Here is an 11,354-nt window from a genome sequence, read left to right as displayed (position 1 = left end):
TTTTGGGAATCAGTAGTTTATCTGTTTTTTATTATGGAACTAAGGATCAAGCCCAGGACCTTACTGATGTTAAGCAAGGGCTCTACCACTGACCCACTCCAGAGTTTAATGTGTAATTTGGGGGTAAAGTGATTTTATACCTTTATTGAACTTGTTGAAAACCTGCATTTCTGACATTTGTGTTTAGATATAAGAGTTACTTCAGAACTTCAGAAAGTTTATAAATCTCAAGAAGCAAGTGAGGGAGCACCTGGGGCAGGTGAAATATCCACAGATGTGGAAGTCTACAACTGCAGTTGTGGTAATAGGTGCTTTCTGTTCCATCCAGAATAGCACCAACCCTTTGTTTCAGTCCATCTGGCATTTAGTAAGAATATAATTTGGCTTGATGAATCGCGCGCGTGCGTGCGTGCGTGCGTGCGTGCGTGTGTGTGTGTGTGTGTGTGTGTGTGTCCCTATCACAAAAGTGTCTTAAGGAAGGGTTTAATTTTGGCTCATGGTTTCTGGCGACAGTCAGTTCACTGTGGCTGCAGGAGTCACAGGCAGCTGGACACACTGCTTTGGAAGTCAGCAAGCAGAGGGGGATACAAGTGTGTACTCAGCTCACATTCTCTGACGCTATCAGTGTGGTGACCCAGCTTGTGGAATGGGACTCACATTCAGGGTGTTTCCTCAGTTAAGCCTTTCTGGAAAGTCTCCATAGACATACAAAAGGGTATGTTCTCTGCTGACTCAGAATCTTCTAGAGCAATGGCTCCCAACCTTCCTAATGCTGCAAACCTTTAATCCTCATGTTGTGGTAACCCCCAGCCATAAAATTATTTCGCTGCAACTCCATAACTGTAATTTTGCTACTTTTATGAATAGTACTGTAAATATCTGATATGTTGGATATGTGCTTTGCAACTCTTGAAGAGGTGGCAACCCATAGGCTGAGAATTGCTCTAATGTTAAAAATGAAGACTAATCTTCATACTAGGTTATTTATGAATAACAAAGTTACATTTCTTTCAGGTTCTGGAGGTTGAGAAACCAAGGTCAAGGAGAAGTCTAGATGTCATTACATGGTAGAATTTAAGCCCCTTCCCCAGGACACTAATCCACACCAGGATCCCTAACTAAAGCCCCCAACTCCAAAACTCTTCTTGCACTGAGGATTAGTTTCCCATAAGGTTTGGAAAAGACTGGACATTCAAACACAGCGTCCTTTTACTTGGGAGAACCTCGAGCATTACCAAGTGGGTTTCTGAAGTTCCAAAGTGTAGACCAGCAAGCACCTCCAGGTCACCAACCTGTGCAGCAGCCCAGGGCAGCCCGTGAGGAGGCTTGTGAGCATGCAGGTGCTTTGGACAGCACCGGTGCCTGCACGCAGGGTCTTGGAAAGAACACAAAGGGCCTTGGACAGGACAGCAGTTCCATTCTGAGCAACCCCTGCCAAAGGATGCTCTATACTGTCCCTTGATTCCCTTCTTGCCACTGTCCTTTGCACCTACAGAGCACAGAACCTCCTAGTGACAATTAGCCTCCTTATCCACTGGTGGCAGCCGGTGAGCATGAAGGGTTAAAATTTCTAAAAGTTAGTCATGAACAAAGTCCAGACATGCCTGAGAGAATTTGAGATAGGGCTCACTGGCCCAACTATCAACTCCCAAGGACACTGGCCATCTGGAGCCACCCCCTCCCCTTCCTTCACTCCCTGAGGATGGGTCATCCCCCTGCTGCAGTGAGATGAGTTGCCCTGCCCACATTGCTGAGATGCTAGATTACACATATGCTTTGTTGATGTAACTCCGTGCCAAAAGTAACTGTGCACCCTTTGTATTAGCCAATTATGTGTATTCACACGAAACCCCTGGTTTTCCCTATATAAGCTCCTGCCTAGAGAGGCTCGGGGCTTGACTCAATCTCCTGTGTGAGATACGTGTCAGCCCGAGATCTCGTAAATAAAACTGCCTCTTGTTGATTACATCAAGACCGGCTTCTCGTGTTTCCTGGGGGTACCTCAACCCGTGACTGGAGCGAGAGTCTCCCCAAGTCTGGGGGTCTTTCATTGGGGGCTCGTCCGGGATAGGAGCGTAACCCCCGGAGATCCGAATGCCTCTTGGAGGTACGTTAGTGTGAGTGCTGGAAAGCGGCCGCTGTGTGAGTGTGAGAGTAGTGTGTGTATGAATTAAGTCCTGTAGTCTGTGTTTTTCAGTACTGGTTTAAGGTCTTGGTGCACTGTCTGGGCAGAAGAAGACTTCCCACTCTGTTGTTTTTGAGTGCACTCGGGTGGATGGGCTTCCCACCCCGTTGTTTTTGAGTGCACTCGGGTGGATGGGCTTCCCACCCCGTTGTTTTTGAGTGCACTCGGGTGGATGGGCTTCCCACCCCGTTGTTTTTGAGTGCACTCGGGTGGATGGGCTTCCCACCCCGTTGTTTTTGAGTGCACTCGGGTGGATGGGCTTCCCACCCCGTTGTTTTTGAGTGCACTCGGGTGGATGGGCTTCCCACCCCGTTGTTGTTGAGTGCACTTGGGTGGATGGGCTTCCCACTCTGTTGTTTTTGAGTGCACTCGGGTGGATGGGCTTCCCACCCCGTTGTTTTTGAGTGCACTCGGGTGGATGGGCTTCCCACCCCGTTGTTTTTGAGTGCACTCGGGTGGATGGGCTTCCCACTCTGTTGTTTTTGAGTGCACTCGGGTGGATGGGCTTCCCACCCCGTTGTTTTTGAGTGCACTCGAGTGGATGGGCTTCCCACCCCGTTGTTTTTAAGTACACTTGGGTAGATGGGCTTCCTACCCCGTATTTAAGTGTGCTTGGGTGGAAGGGCTTCCCACCCCGGACAGACGCCTGTGAGTAGGTACTGGGTTTCTACTTCGAATAGCTGTTTTCTTTTTGTTCTTTTTTTAGATAGCGGAAGTGAGGACGCCCCAGCTCTGGGAGATGTCCCACGAGCCGACTTTTGTCGGGAGGACCCGGCAGGTGACAGTCAAAGAGATCTGACTGTGACTTGACTTCGGAGGTCGTATTCAGCTGCCTATTTAAGTATAGGCATGGACAAGTGTGCTTAGATGTGTTAGTGTCTGTTGTCTGTATTCTGTTTCTGTGTTTGGTATCCCAGAAGCAGCTAAGGTTAAGCTGCAGTTTGGGCCAGGTACTGAAGGTACCAGGCATCTGTGGAAATTGGTTATAGGATGTTTTGTCTTGGTCTTGTTTGTCTGGTTTCTTTTCTGTGGTATTGTCCAGTGTCTTTTTGGCTTTTGTTTCGTTTTGGACTTGGACTGACAACTGTGTTTGAAATCTTGGACTGACGACTGTGTTTGAAATCATGAAACTGTTTGCTTTGTTTGTCAAGGAGTTTTACTTGGTCCTCTTGGTGCTTAATTTAAAAGTTAAAAATAATTTGCTTGAGAGAAATTGTTTTCTGCCGGGGAGTTTTATCTTTCTCTCTTGAGCCTTCTCCCCAAGGAGAGCTGCCCCTCTCTTTACTCCCATTGTCCAGCCCAGCTGCTGTTAACCGTTGTGTATGAAGGACTCCAGGTTAGCGAGTGATCCATCTGAAGCAGGCATTAACAAGAACCTGAAAGCTTTACCTTAGATCCTGAAGAAAAATTCTCCCTGTGGCTTAAACATTCACAGCTTCTAAGGAAGGGACAACACAGAGTAGGAAAATGTAGGGGCTGAGGGTGGCAAGCATGCAGGCCTACTAGCAAGCTACAGGCTGCGCGTGGGCAGCAGCGCAGCTCTGGCCAAGTCAGTGCAAGAGGAGTTTCAAGGTAAGGAGGCTGGCTGGGGTTGGCGCTTTGACAACAAAGATAGCGTAGAGTTAGTGGTTGTATTTTGGCCCTGAAAAAAAAAATTCCAGTTGCTGCCTTCAGTGGCCAGACCTTCAACACTTGCTCACAAAAGGAGAGTGTTCATTAAGAGAAGTTCTTTAAGGGAGCCTGCCTTATCTGCTGGCCCTATTCCAAGAGAGGAGTTGATCTCCAACATTAAGTAACCTTCCCTGTTAGTCATCATTGACATGGAGAGTGCCTTTGATCCTATCCCCACAGCAGCCAGTTCCTGCCCCTGTGGTCAAAATGCCCCAGGTTGGGGGGCAGAGAAGCCCCTAAAATAGTTTCAAAGAATCTGCAACAAACTGTGAAGAACTTTGTTTTGCCAGTCAAAATTTAGAATTCAGTCTTTGGCTGTGGCCAAGGTCAGGATTAATGTTTTCTTTTCCATGGGCCTTTAGCCCACTGAGACAGTTTGGTAAAGGGCTGCTACTGAGGTCCTGAAAGTCCCAGGTGAACTGGTTACAATTCTTTTGTCAGACACTTAGTATCTAACACCCAGGTTCTAACCCTCTCTCCATCCTTTTGTTATTAGTTCTTACTAGAAGCCTAGTGTCCTTCAGAGGCTGGGTTTATTGAGAGACAGAGCCACTGAGCTGACACTGAAGGGAGGTACTTCTTAAGTAAAATCTAAGTCCAGAGAGATAGTCGATAACAGATCAGCTGCCTCTCTGCTTTCCTTTCTGTTTCACAGGAACAAAGCTTGTGCTTATTTCTACAACGGCCTTTTTGTCCCAAGAAGGCCTCCTGGTTTAGCTGTGTGACTAAATGCTATTTGTCCTCTTCAGTGGACCTCTATTCTCAAGATTCCCTTGTTTTCTCACCATCCCATTTGAGATGCTTGTTAGTAACTGTTACAGGTCTTCTTTACCACCGAGGAAAGATGGAATCCTACTAGAGGCCAGAAAAAATGTTCCAGACACGGATGGAAGGCCCTCACTTCTGCCTGTTGACTTCAAAACGCCTAAAGGTAGGGAGTGCCAGGTCTGCCACCAGGCTCCAAGGGTGGGTCTCAGAGGGGCTAGAAAATGCCCCACCAATTTGGCTAAAGTAAGAAAAAGATATAAAGAAAAAGTTACAGAAACTTGAAGGGTTAAGCTAAGTCACTGAGAGAGTTGTTGTAAGTTGCAGAGAAAATAAGGTTGATATATGGTTCAGGGTCGGTGCACAAAAGTAGACAGCAACTAATAGCTGTAGAAGAAGATACAGACAGAGAGACTGAGGAAGAGAAAGAGACAAGAGAGGAACATATACTGGCCACAGTAGTTAGGGAACCTAGGAAGATAGTACCTGGCAACAGAAGAGAATTCCTGGCTAAAGATCGGTGTGCCTAATACGAAGAAAAAGGACACTGGGTCAGGGACTGCCCAAGAAAGAACAAGAGGGGCCACTGGAGAGCTTCTTGGTCCTAGAGTGCTGGCTATGTACAGAGATAGAAGGGAAGTGTGGATACAGGGACCCAATGCTCTGTGCTCCTATGCCCCCCCCAGTGGGTCAATATCCAAAGACCTTGAGTGCAAGGGGCTACTGGCAACGAACAATACTTATGGACTGCCCGAAGAACAGTGGACCTTGGCGTGGGCCGGGTAACCCACCCACTAGTTCATGGTCATCCCTGACTGCCCCTATCCCTTGCTCATGAGAAAATTGCTCTCCAAAATGGCTTGTGTGGGCTAAAATGACTGGGTGAGGCCATGTGTATGCATATCTACAGACTGTGTATGTGGAGCTTAAGACCTGTCTCAGTGCACCAGTACCTGATGCTGGGAGATGTGTGTGTGTGGCTTAGTGCCGTTCTGCCTGGAACACATCATTCCTGCCAGCCGGGCTCTGACAATTATCACCCAATCCAGGACTTAAACTGCGGTAGAGTGGCTGATGTTTTGCCTTTAAATGAAATGTCCCAGAGGATGGGATCACTGATCAGCTGACATGGACTAGATTCTCCACCTGTTGGGGGCAATCTGGTCACCTTGCTGCCCAATCCTGACCTGGAGCCACCACAGCACAAGTGTCAAGCACTGGCAGAAGCCCATGGGTGGAGGAAAGACCTCTGCGACTGGCTGATTGACCCCTGCTGAAAGCCGAGGACCTTGTCCACAGACGGGAACAGTTCTCTTCATGAAGGTCAGAGATAAGTGGGTGCTGCCGTGGTGGACAACACAATGTCATCTGGGATGGCTGAACTTCTACCCCCCAGCACATCAGCGCTGCAGATGCCTTTACCATCTCTTGGATGCCCTGGTGAAGCCAACAACTGTGAGTACTATTCGTTGCTCAGGATATCAGAAGGAAGATTCAGTGGCATAGGACAGTAACAAAGCAGATAAAGTGGCTCAGAAAATGGCTATGCAGGAGCCTATCCTGGTTACAGGCCTACAAGAGACAGCCACTGGGAACTGGGATTGGACTAAGAGACGGCCTCTACAATCATCAAGAAGATACTGGAAGAAATCTTTCCCCCGATTTGGAATGCCCAAGGTAATCTGGTCAGACAATGGCCCTACTTTCGTTGCCAAGGTAAGCCAGGGTGTGGCCAAGTATTTAGAGGTTGATTAAAAATTACATTATATTTACAGACCTCAAAGTTCAGGACAGGTAGAGTAAATAAATAAAACTCTAAAAGAGACCCTGACCAAATTAAATTGACCATGGAGACTGGCGCAGACTGGGTGACACTCCTTCCCTCTCGCTCTCTTCAGAGCAAGAAATATCCCTTCCAGATTCAGCTTTACCCCCTTTGAGATCTTATATGGGGCCTCAGATCCTCTGACTGTATTAGATGATGTTACTGAACCAACATGTCATAGTAATAATGATTTATGTGTCAGGCTAAAAGACCTACAGGTGATACAGAAAGAAATCTGCTCACAGCTGGCAGCAGCCTATGCCCTGGGGACCCCCGAGACATCTCATCCGTTCCAGGTCGGAGACTGTAGGTACATACAATGACACGGAGCCCAGACACTCGAGCCTCGCTGGAAAGGACCGTACCTGGTGCTGCTGACCACCCTGACAGCCATCAAGTCTCAGCCCTCACCAGCCGCATACTAGCTGTTGGGGCTGAGAGCTGGGACCTAGAGGGACACTCAGATCTTCAAAAAGCTCCCTAGACTTGCACATCAGATAAGTGGATACATCAGAGACGTGACTGGGATGTTGCTATAATGCTCACTTGAGGAGTGTGCTTTAGAAACAAGAATTTCATGTTTGCCCTGGGTTCCATCGAGAAAAATATAGAGATAGGCTTGATTTCTATTACAAATGATGTAACATTACATATGTTAATACTCCTAACACTTCTTGGGACTGTGCCTCAGGGACCATAAGTTTAAAAGTTCTAAGATAGTCATGACCTTGGTGTATAGGTTTAGATAGTGTTCAGATTGGAATCCTAAAGACTTTTTAGCTGACCTCCAAGAATACCTAACCTCCCTCTCAGAGGTAGTCCTTCAAAATAGGAGAAGATTAGACCTGATATTCCTTAAAGAAAGAGGGCTATGTGCTGCTTTGAGAGAAGAATGTTGTTTTTACCTCGATCACTCCGGGACCATTAAAGATTCTATGGCTAAACTTAGGGAGAGGCTGGACAAGAGACGACGAGAACGAGAAACCACTGATAACTGGTTTCAAAGCTGGTTCGATAGGTCCCCATGGCTTACCACCCTGCTGTCAGTCTTAGCTGGTCCCTTGATTATCCTCCTCCTTTTGCTCACCTTTGGGCCCTACATCATTAATCGCCTTCTAGCTTTTGTCAGGGAGCGGATTAGTGCTATACATGTCCTTATGTTGAGACAACAGTATCGGGCTGTATCGGGCTATACGGGGTGAAGAGCCTCTAGACGCTAGACTCGTAGTCCTAAGATTAGGACTATTCACAAGGAGTAGAGGGGAATGAAGGGCTAAAATTTCTAAAAGTTAGTCATGAACAAAGTCCAGACATGCCTGAGAGAATTTGAGATAGGGCTCACTGGCCCAACTATCAACTCCCAAGGACACTGGCCATCTGGAGCCACCCCCTCCCCTTCCTTCACTCCCTGAGGATGGGTCATCCCCCTGCTGCAGTGAGATGAGTTGCCCTGCCCACATTGCTGAGATGCTAGATTACACATATGCTTTGTTGATGTAACTCCGTGCCAAAAGTAACTGTGCACCCTTTGTATTAGCCAATTATGTGTATTCACACGAAACCCCTGGTTTTCCCTATATAAGCTCCTGCCTAGAGAGGCTCGGGGCTTGACTCAATCTCCTGTGTGAGATACGTGTCAGCCCGAGATCTCGTAAATAAAACTGCCTCTTGTTGATTACATCAAGACCGGCTTCTCGTGTTTCCTGGGGGTACCTCAACCCGTGACTGGAGCGAGAGTCTCCCCAAGTCTGGGGGTCTTTCAAGCACATCCTCGGGACTGGAGTAGGAGGCCCACAGTCTGCACGTGCAGGATAGGTTGCAGCCTCTTCAGGAACCATCAGACAGTGTTCTCTTACCATCAATCAACTCGGCAGTGGAAGAGAGCACCCCAGATTTTGCTTTATAAATACAGCCATGCTAGATATGCCTGCGTAGCATGGCTGGGAACTCGGAGACGATGTGTCCCGGACCCCCATGCCGGGGTCTCTGTATATCCATGGGAGATCTCTGAGGATGCACAAAGTCAGGTCAAGGTTCTGGAATGGAAGACAGGCCTGCTCTCCACGTGATTCTCTCTAATTCTAGGGTAGTTCTTCCCAGCCTGTGAGGATTTGCCCAAGACCCTCCGTCCTCCGAGCTGCAGTTCTCCCCCTGACCAGGCGGTGGCAGTGCGTCGGGCTCCAGGCGGGCTTGCAGAGTGCTTGCTTGTGGAAGTCAGACCAGAATGCTCCCCTGAACATGGGAAGGTTGGAGTCCTGCTCAAGGGTGCACGTTCTATGCAGATGTGGCCAAGTTCCACGCCGTTGCAGCCATGACCGAACTCGTTGTTACTTACTTGCAGATATTTAAATATAACCGTGTGTTTGATTCTATAAGTATATGGAAAGTATCTTCATTATGCTTCCCAAGACTTTACCTGACTTTCATTACTGCAGTTTGAAAGCCAGATGGGTTACAGAACCCGGCAGTAGGTTTTTGGTTTGAGGCTTCCTTCCATTGAGCCTAAGGTCTCTAATGAGGTGAAGCCTGGAGTTGGATAGATGTGAAGTGATGATTATGATTGATGATGAGGCTGGAAATGCAGCAAATACACGACGGAGTGACAGAATGATGGAGCTGACATGAAAATGGCTCTTCCTTCATTGTAGTATGTGCGATGGGCACCCCCCGCCCCCAGGAACTGAAAACCGCAGAGACAAGTCAGCTTCCTGCTCTGGCTGTTGGTGGCTGGTGCCTTCCTGCTGCCCCTTCTCACTGTGGGCTCACCTGCAGGGAGCTCGCTGGCCTATGTTTTGTCTGCTTCACCTGCTCTTGAGAGCTTCTTCTCCCTTACCACAGAGGAGATAAAGAGCTTCGTGTTAGGTCATCCTTGTGGCCAGCCTGCCCAGATTTAAGATTCCCTGGAAAATGCTCTTGTTGAGAGGGTCTTGGCATTTCAAGGGACTTTAGAATACACCTCCCCTGAATATGGGTGGTGCTGGACCATGAACTGGGCTGCTAGATGTAATTAAATAAAAAGGGGGAAAGGAACAACAACACAACAACAATAGCAGCACAACAACTGTGACCAGTGCCCTCAGGATCTGGCTGCCTTGCTTTTCCACCGCTATGAATTGTGTCCCCTGTAAACTGGAAGGTAAAACTTTTTGTCAAAGTTATTTCTTGCCAGGTCTTATCTCATAGTGCGGAGAAAAACCACTAGTAACCTAACAGGTTTCTTCAGGGCTTTAGGAGCTGCTGTGGGAAGGAGCTATGCAGTGCCGGCTGTGGGAAAAGTATGCTTTTGCCACGGATGCAGATCTGGCTTTTAGGAGGACCTGTTTTGTGTAAGATCGGCTCACTCTGTGCTCCTGTAATTGGTTTAACAAAATGAACATGTGCAGAGACTGCATTACAGGGGGCAAAGGTCACAGAGGCGGGATCGTTTCTTCAGGCCTGTCATGGAGACCATATTTCCCAGTTTCAGGTTCAGGCTTCCCCTAAGCCTTTTGAACAACAACTTAAACAGCAAGAGGACCTAGGGGTGAAATGGGAAAGCTCATGTATTTTCTAGAGCCACGAAGCTTGGGAAGTAATAAATATGTGAAGGAGTTAGTTCAGTGTGTAACAAGTCCTGTAGGGAGGGCAGCTGTACTATGCTATGTGAGTTGGCACTGCAGGGTGCAGTGGGGGAGAATGAAGGGAAGACAGGGCACGGACTGTTAGTGGATACCAGTGAAAGGATCACTTTCTGTTTTCAAGCTGTGTGATCATGAGGTAGTTAATTGACATTTCTGAGCCTGGATCTCTGCCTTGGTAAAATGGTTCTCATAGACTTCTTAACTCAATTAAGTGAGGACTGGAGAGATGGCTCAGTGGTTAAGAGCACTGACAACTCTTTAAGAGGTCCTGAGTTCAAATCCCAGCACCCACATGGTGGCTCACAACCATCTGTAATGGTACCCGATGGCCTCGTCTGATGTGTCTGAAGACACCTACAGTGTACTCATATAAATTAAAGAAACTGATTATGTGAGACCATGAAGCGTATAAATACACATATGTTCAAACACTGCCTTCTTCCTGTCTGTCCGTCCATTCCTAGGAGATTCTGACTCAGTGGGCCCAGGGAGTCTTCCCTCAGTGCATGTCTTACGAAATGCTATTCTGGGGGGTGACGGATGAGCAGCCAGTTTCTGTGTCTGGAACTAAGGCAGCTCTGAGCTTGGGTGACTTAATATCTTTTTTTAGAGTTAATTGTAAATCATCATGCAAAGCTTTTCTGTTATGTCTCATCTCCACTCCAACGACTCTTTGTACCACTGTACCAGCTCTCTGCCCTGGTTTCAGCAAGAATTTCTAACCCTGCTATCACCAGCAGCCATAACCTTCCTTTAAAACCTTTACGTCAATGTGTGTAATTGATGTATGATCTGAGAGTTAATACTGGTAATTAAGACTAGGAGGAGAGCAGAACCCATGTTTTTGATGCCCATGAGTACCGTGTAAAAGCATCTCTCAGTGACTAAAAGCTTGGGTGTAGCTTTAAGTCTGCTGCTTAAAATGACCTGGCATGTGAAATTCATCTATGTCACTTGTGTAACTTGCTCACCACATACCCCACAGATGGCCACCATTGTTATTTTCATAGAAAATTTGAAAATGTTAATTCTCCTTGTATGATCAATATACATCATATATACATTTTAAAGTATTCAACGTGCCCCATAATTGTGTACAATTAAAGTAACTGTTTAAAGGCTCTTTTACAATGCAAGCATGGAGGAGTGACTCATGCCATCTAGTGGGCTTTCAGATACATGTCTGACTGCTCTTAGCTCTCCAAACCTCTGCATCAAAATGCCCTCTCTTGCTGGGACTGGCACCTACTACTAATGACGCTTTTCAGAATGGTCCCACTCTGTTAGC

At 47.3% G+C, this 11,354-nt stretch overlaps 1 long non-coding RNA gene across 1 annotated transcript; it reads left to right on the top strand.

Moving 5' to 3' along the window:
• Nucleotides 1–879: 879 nt before the first annotated feature.
• LOC134485627 (uncharacterized) lies at nt 880–8,130 on the top strand. Its single transcript, XR_015675502.1, has 2 exons — nt 880–2,107; nt 2,892–8,130. It is a non-coding gene; the product is annotated as an uncharacterized LOC134485627 (long non-coding RNA).
• Nucleotides 8,131–11,354: the final 3,224 nt, after the last annotated feature.

Source organism: Rattus norvegicus, chromosome 2 (assembly GCF_021556685.1).
Source record: "Rattus norvegicus strain SHRSP/BbbUtx chromosome 2, alternate assembly SHRSP_T2T, whole genome shotgun sequence".
Taxonomy (NCBI): domain Eukaryota; kingdom Metazoa; phylum Chordata; class Mammalia; order Rodentia; family Muridae; genus Rattus; species Rattus norvegicus.
This window is presented reverse-complemented; position numbering and strand designations above follow the sequence as displayed.